Source organism: Poecilia reticulata, linkage group LG16 (assembly GCF_000633615.1).
Source record: "Poecilia reticulata strain Guanapo linkage group LG16, Guppy_female_1.0+MT, whole genome shotgun sequence".
NCBI classification, from domain to species: Eukaryota; Metazoa; Chordata; class Actinopteri; order Cyprinodontiformes; family Poeciliidae; genus Poecilia; species Poecilia reticulata.
This window is the reverse complement of record NC_024346.1, coordinates 30,643,544-30,651,037: the sequence shown is the minus strand read 5'-3', so window position 1 is coordinate 30,651,037 and position 7,494 is coordinate 30,643,544. Positions and strand designations below refer to the sequence as shown.

The 7,494-nt window shown below is 41.2% G+C and overlaps 1 long non-coding RNA gene across 1 annotated transcript; it reads right to left on the bottom strand.

Annotated features, from left to right (window-relative positions):
• Positions 1-423: 423 nt before the first annotated feature.
• On the bottom strand, positions 424-6,495 carry LOC103478796 (uncharacterized). Its single transcript, XR_535857.2, has 3 exons — positions 6,263-6,495; positions 751-867; positions 424-672 (listed from the first exon to the last, which is right to left on the bottom strand). It is a non-coding gene; the product is annotated as an uncharacterized LOC103478796 (long non-coding RNA).
• Positions 6,496-7,494: the final 999 nt, after the last annotated feature.

The window sequence follows — 7,494 nt, the reverse complement described above, 5'->3', positions numbered from 1 at the left end:
ACATTGTAACAGAAAACCCCGGCATTTTGACAGTTCACCTGAGAATGGAGGGGGATCAGGAACATATGGACCTCGAGAATTTACCGGAGCGGGGAGAGCAGGAGGATCGGCAGGTGAGGAGACGGGTGGAGGAGCAGCTGCAGCAGGAGCAGCAGCTGAAGCGCCCGACAGTCCTGGACTGGGGGAAAGCATCGAGGTTAGTTTGTCTACCTGTGAGGACAACTGGGCGATTTCCTGATGGAGAGTTTGGCTGGCTGCTTCTAGCCCATAGAGTCGATGAACGCTTTGCCCCAGCACAACTCCTTGTCGGCTTATGATGTCTCTCAGGGCTACAGCGGGTTCCTGTTCAGTCGGGTCCACGTTGTTTGGTCAGATTGTTCTGTCACATTCAGGAACTGATGGACGCAGGGACTGAACAGCGAATACAAAATCAGGTGTTTATTTAGGAGATAAACTATTTCTTGGTCAGACAGGCCGGGGTCAGAACCAGGGAATCCAAATGAGGGTCAGGCAATTCCAGATCTCGGGGTCAGACAGACAGGGGGGTCAGAGCCAGCGGGTCCAAATCCAGGTCAAAACAGGTTCCAGATCTCGGGGTCAGACAGACAGGGGGTCGAAGCCGGGAGGTCCAGAACCAGAGGTGGGGGTCAGGATCAGGGACAGGAGAGGTAACTAGGCAGAAGGAAGAGACAGACAGGTTAGTTACTAGGCAGTTAGCTCAAGTTACTACAGCAGGCCTGAAAGTGTTACCGCTGAGGGTTTCACAACAATCTGACGTCGTGCAGGGGGAAGATCAGTCCTTATATGGTAGCAGCTGGGGATCCAGGTGATGACGATCAGGTGTGAGTGGTTACAGCTCAGCAGCAGCTGTGACAAAAGTTAACTTCATGAGCAAAAAATGTGATTAAAATTTTTTAAAACGTTTTTTTAAACAAAACTCAGTAGGCTTTTCTCATGGTGACATGCATTAACAATTCAATTTTTGCTTTTGTTTTTTTTCTTTTTTCTGCAGTTCCACCTTAAAGTTTGATGCAGCTCTGCTTTCCTGAATGGACCATCTTCATCTCCACTGCAGCAAACAGGCAGCTCTTTTTATATAGTACAGTCCTCTAAAATGTTGCATTATGCCCTTGTTTATGTTTTCAATAGTGTAATTCTGTAAAGACAAAATATGTCTGGTGCTCTAGCTCTGATTTACATATCTTGCTAAATTGCGGGTTTGAATATTGCAATACTTTCCTATGACAAAACAGACCTGCAGAAAGAAATGACTAATAAAATATCTTACATAGGCATAGTGTTATGCTCTATATGGAGATGTTTGTTAGCTTTGATTGTATATCTCACATTTTTGTAATTTATCATTGTTTATTAAACTCTGAAAGCTGAGAGGCTGTTAATATTCTGTCCTAGAATGTGGTTAGATGTGCCCTTTTTTTGTTGTTGAGCACCTGCCCCTTTAGTGGCATCTGCATGGCCCTGATGATAGTCATTCTTCAGTATCGCTTATGCAATAAGGGCACATCGCCCGTCCAAAACCGATCATCTCCATAATGGATATATGTCTGATCTTCTAATTTCCTTTGCTGCATAATGTACATTGCATTTATTCTGGCTTTAGGTAAATGTATCTTGAAGGAGAATAACACTTAAATAAAAGTCCAACAAGGATATTCATTTAGAATTAAAAATAACTCACTCTGAATTACCATGATGGATATAATGTATGTAACAATCAATCAAGCTGCTCCTGTCCAATAAAACAGTGTCATTAATGAAGGGAAAAAAACTCAATCAGACTTTAAGTAATATTGTTATGTTGTGCTATGGGCTGAAAAACATATTGGAATCAAAAAAGAAAAGACCTGCCAGAAGCAGCCAAAGGTAGTGAATTGTTGACCAACTGGGTCAAAACGAGTACTGCAGTTAAGAAAAAAAAAAAAAAGGTTCTTACCATGATCAACATGCAGTTTTTGGTAGTGAACAATATATTTAATGTTACATGGCAGCTGTTATGTTAAGATGTACTAAATATAGTTGTATATCACACAATTAGTAATTTATCATTGTTTCTTAAACTCTGGAAGCTGTGTGACTTTAATATTCTGTCCTAAAATGCGGTTAGATGTGCCCTCTAGTTCTGCTAACAATGTGGACCGGCTGCAACCACCAGTCCGATCATTAGGTCATTCACACACCTGCTATGAAGTTATTGCATCTCTGGCAGTGCTGTGTACATTATATACAGTACATAGGATACATTTATTGGCCAACTGATTTCTGGGAGCTGATTTCCTTAATTTTGGGGGATCGTGATCGGCCGATACTTACATGTGATGCTGATCTTATCCCCTTATCTTGGTCAGCAAAGGTTTAAAAATCAGCGTCTGTCCTCTTCTTCTCTACAGTGAGAGTTTTGACTGACCGACCAACCAGGTCATGACTGAATGTTTGCAGTTACCACTGCAAACATTGTTGCAACTCAGAGACTTTCTTGCTATATTTTGCGACAATTCAGACAAAATTCTCCATGACCTCACAGTGACGCAGTTGGTAGAGCTGTTGCCTTGCAGCAAGAAGGTTCTGGGTTTGATTCCCAGCCTGGGGTGTTTCTGCATGGAGATTGCATGGTCTCCCTGTGCATGCGTGTACTCTGCGTACTCCGGCTTCTTCCCACAGTCCAAAAACAAGACTGACAGGTCAATTGTCCCTAGGTGTGTGTGTGTACTGTCTCTATGTTGCTGTGCGACAGACTGGCAACCTGTCCAGGGTGTATCCCGCCTCTCGCCCGGAACTTTAGCTGGAGATAGGCACCAGCAACCCTCCCAACGCCACTAAGGGACAAGGGTGTTAAGAAAATGGATGAATGGAAAGTTCTCTTAAGCGTTACTCCAAAAGCTAAAATTTTAATTTATACCAGGTGAGTCTTTATCCTCTGAGAATGTGGACCGGTAGCGGTACTGGACTGATTTTGAGCCTTTAAATGATTTTAACAGAAGTTTCACTTAAAAGTTGATGTAAAAATAATGTTTGTTTTAGCCACAAAATGATTATGCTCAGCAGCAAACAACATATCCCCAACTACAACATAGAGCAGCTCATCGGTGTAGCAGCTATGTAGCCTGATGTAAAAACATTTTGCTAGACAATGTCAGACATTGAGAAGTTTTAATTATTGTTATCAAACTTTATCAAACTTGGCGTTTTGAAGCCAAAAATACCTCAGAAATATACAGAGCCAACCATGAGATTCAACTCATTTAAAGTTTAAACTCAGGTTCACACAAACACAAAGACCCTAGCATAAATGTTTGGCTGTTGAACTGGACCGTTCCAGGTCGCTATCAAGCTAGCAGCTTTACTAATCTTTCACATTTGTGAAATTGTGTGTTTTTGATATTATGATGACATAGAAATTATATTAAAAAATAATAATAATTAATATTATTAATTATATATATCAGCTTCAATGAGAGGGCCCCTTAGTGGTCCAGGGGCCCTAAGCGGCTGCATAGTTTGCTTATACCTTGGGCCGGCCCTGGTTGAGAGCATAAATGTAGGTCCTTCAGAAGTTGTGTTTGGTTCGTTCCCATTGCACTCTTCTTTTTTTCATGTGAGAAATTATCCAGATTCCCCTCCCTGTTTTTATTATTATTATTATTATTATTATTATTATTATTATTATTATTATTATTATTATTAATTACAGCTAATAGCAATGCAGTGCGGCATTGTCTAAATTTACACCAGTGAAACGCGAAATTACAAAAAAACAACTGGGATAAACCTACCCTTCCTGCTGTAGATTCTATTTTTCAACCCTACAAGTGAAAAATAGTGACCTCCGTGGATAAAAAATATAACAAAACATATAAAATGTTTTGAAATAATTTAGGTTTTCGCATGTCACAAACAGCACATTTTTAGTTAAGAAAATTACAACACATTTAGACCAACATGTTCAACTAATAATGAATGCCTATTACACACCACACACAGCAAGATTATCGGTTACAATTATCTTAAACATTTTTCCATTCTAAGATTGTCGGAAGGGGGAAATCGGGACAAAAATGTGTTGCCATGTGAACTAGGCTTTACATGATTCGCTGTCAGGCCCCACAGCAAACGGTTGGAAATGGACATCTGTCGCCTCCAAATCACTGAATGGCATTAAACAGATCTATGTAATTAATAATTATTCATCTTTAATTCTGCTTAATTCTAATAATCCAGGTACATGAGAATCAGAATGATATTCATTAACCAGTCTTCCTATTCCTACTGTTTCCACATCTTAGATTTCTCTTTCAAATTTTGATAAATGTATACATTTCTATGCTGTAATCTTGTACAGTATAGAGAGATTATCAGTTGACATCACTCAGTACACCATGTGTACTGTTCCCTCAGCCTTAAGAAAGAAAGCAATCATAGATTATTCTAACTATTTACAATTAGACAAATAAAATTATTTACAACCAGCAGCCAGCTGCAACTCATCGTTCCCAATGAAACTCAAAAACAAAATTAATCATAATAATGGAAATACAGAGGGCTTATTTGTTTGTGAGCACAACAGATACACACACACAACCTGACTACAGAAAGAGTCAGCCTGCCTTTAAATCTGCCACCGGTTGCCATGGTTACCTGCCTTTGTGCAGGAGTTACCCTGAGCAAAGACAGGTGATCTGTGCTGGCTTCCATGTGCAAATAAGTTTGTTAGTCTAATAATTGAAAATAGAATAATATATGCTTGTTTACTTTCTGTAGGCAACAGTACACTGGATGCTGATACCTGATGTCGACTGATAATCCCTTTATACCATGGGTCACCAATCTTTTTGAGACTGGGAGCTACTTCACCAGTACAGAGTAACACGAAGGGCTACTTGTTTGATACACACATAAATTTTCTTGGCCCAGCCTTTGTAACCATAATACATGTCCATATATATGACTAGACATATTAAATTCGAGTGAGAAGTTCCGGTTGGGTAAAGTGAGCGTGGTATAAAAGAAGCTGCTGCGTTTAGTCGGACACATGTCCTTCTCGTGCTCCCACTGTGTGGCTCGCGTCCTGTGGGTTCTGGCTGTAAACAGTGACAGATCGGAAAGTGTGGTGCAAGCTGCTTTGGTGGTAGGTGTCCTCTTTCCCTGCAGTATATCTGATCTTTGTTAGAAATCTAAATTTTAGTGTGATCATAGGTAGACACCACTACTACTTTTCTTCCTCGTCCTGTGTGTGTGGGCACGTTTGCGTGGATTGGCAGGTCTCCCCCACAGGGGCGATTCTACGATCTGACCTTAAGGGGTGCTTAGCCCCTAGCAGGGCTAAGACCCGTGAGAAGATATTCGTTGGTGCAGTTTTCTAAATCTAACTGCTTATCTACATACATTCACAAACAAAATTAAGAGACATGTTGTCAGTAATTCAACACGTCTCATTTTACTCAAACATACGCCTGTAAAGAGTAAAATCACATAAACTGATAATTTTTTCCAGAGTTCCATAAACTCAATTTAATAATCTCTCGACTACATCATGCCTGCCAACATCTGCCAACAATAATGAGAGACAAGCTGCAGTGGAGTGACACAATTCTAGTGAGATCTGCTCCCCTGGAAATTAAAATAAAATCTACTCAAAACTATGCATTTCCAGTCATTTGAAGAACATTTTACTAAAATACAGTTTATTATCAAAGTAGAAGTTCAGGTAAATGACTAGTGGAAATGAGTCATTAAACTGAACTTTATTTGAAAATCATCCATAGAAAAGTGGACATTATGAGTCAGGGCTATACTATTTCAGTTCACAGTTCATGAAGTGAGTCTATCATAGTTCCAGTACCAAACACCTTTCTATTCACAGACACAGAAACACTCAAACATTCTGTGCTGTTCTTTAGTTTTACATGATTTAAGTGACTCCGGAGTGGTTAACTATAAAACAACACAACAGTCACTAATCAAACTTCAAAAAAGGTCAACAAGAGTAACAAGGCTAAGGACAACGATCAGACTAACCCATTATATATCCAAATATTTTGCACCTATATACAATTTTGTACTGAACTACAAAATTATTTTAAAATAAATAAAGCCAATAATGTACACAATTTCCATTCATAAATATAAAAATAATTCTAAATTAAGTACTGCATTACTTAAAATTGAACCGATCCAAGATGGCGCCGGTGTGTGTGGCTGCTCATCTGTTGTTCTCTCATTTGGTTGTGTTTGTACTGTTTCTGACCTGTGTCATCTACGGAGTCCCTGCTGGTGTCTGATCGCAACACATTACTAGACCTGTGGCCCAGAATATGCTGTTATTCGATGTTGCTGGCCAACAATCCTTGCCCCCGCTTCTGTCGGAGATTCCGAGTCACCTGTTCCGGGTTCCTGCGCTGCTGTCACGGAGGAGACGTCATCGTCGTTGTGGTAGACGAAGTGGCCGGCTGGTGAAGCTGAAGGTTTACGTGACGCACTGTTCTCCTTTCATCCGACCRTCACATGGATCGTTTCTGGGCTCTCGGGTGCCTCGGCGTTTCCTGGATCCCGTCAACGTCTGCTTGGTACCAGTGGTCGGAGTTCAAGCCACCCCACACCGCCGGCCCTGCCCTTCCCGAATCAACACCCGCCGACGGTGTCTCCAAACCCTGAAACCGCTGTGCCGGGTTTCCAGACCTGTCGAAGCCCAGGATCCAGTTCCTGTCAGGATTGGCCTGGTAAACGCCAGGTCGCTTGCAAATAAAACTTTTATTCTTCGGGACTTTTTCAGTCACCAAAACCTGGATTTTCTGTGTGTGACTAAGACGTGGCTGAGTGTTGGTGAGTCCAGTGCTCTATCTGAGCTTTTACCAGCGGACTGTTCTTATTTTAATTCACCACGGGCTTCAGGGAGAGGGGGAGGCACAGCGACTGTTTAYAAACRGGACTACAAATGTAAGCTGTGTTTTCTACAGACGTCTTTCCCCAGCTTTGAGTTTACGTCATTTGAAATGAGACACGTAAACCCAGTTTTCTGTGCTGTCGTTTACTGGCCCCCCAAATATAAAAAGGATTTTATTAGCAACTTCTCTGACTTTTTAGCTTGGATTATAACTAACTATGAACGTGTTCTTATTGTTGGAGACTTCAATATACACGTGTGTTGTCCTGATAAGGCTCTGGTAAAGGACCTTTTAAGCCTTCTGGACTCTTTTAACCTGGTACAGGCCGTATCCGGTCCTACACATGAGCACGGACACACACTGGACCTGGTTATTTCCTGCGGTCTGCCTGTGACTAACCTGGAAACCTGTGACTCTGTGTTCTCGGATCACCTGCCTGTTTTATTCAGTGTTAGTTTGACACCAACTGCAGTTAAAACTCGCTGTCGGAGTATTAACCCTTCCACTGCCACTCAGTTCTCTACTGCTTTTCTTCAGCTCTGTGGATCATCTGACTTCCTCCACTCTGACACAGAAGAGCTCTGGTCCTGGTTCT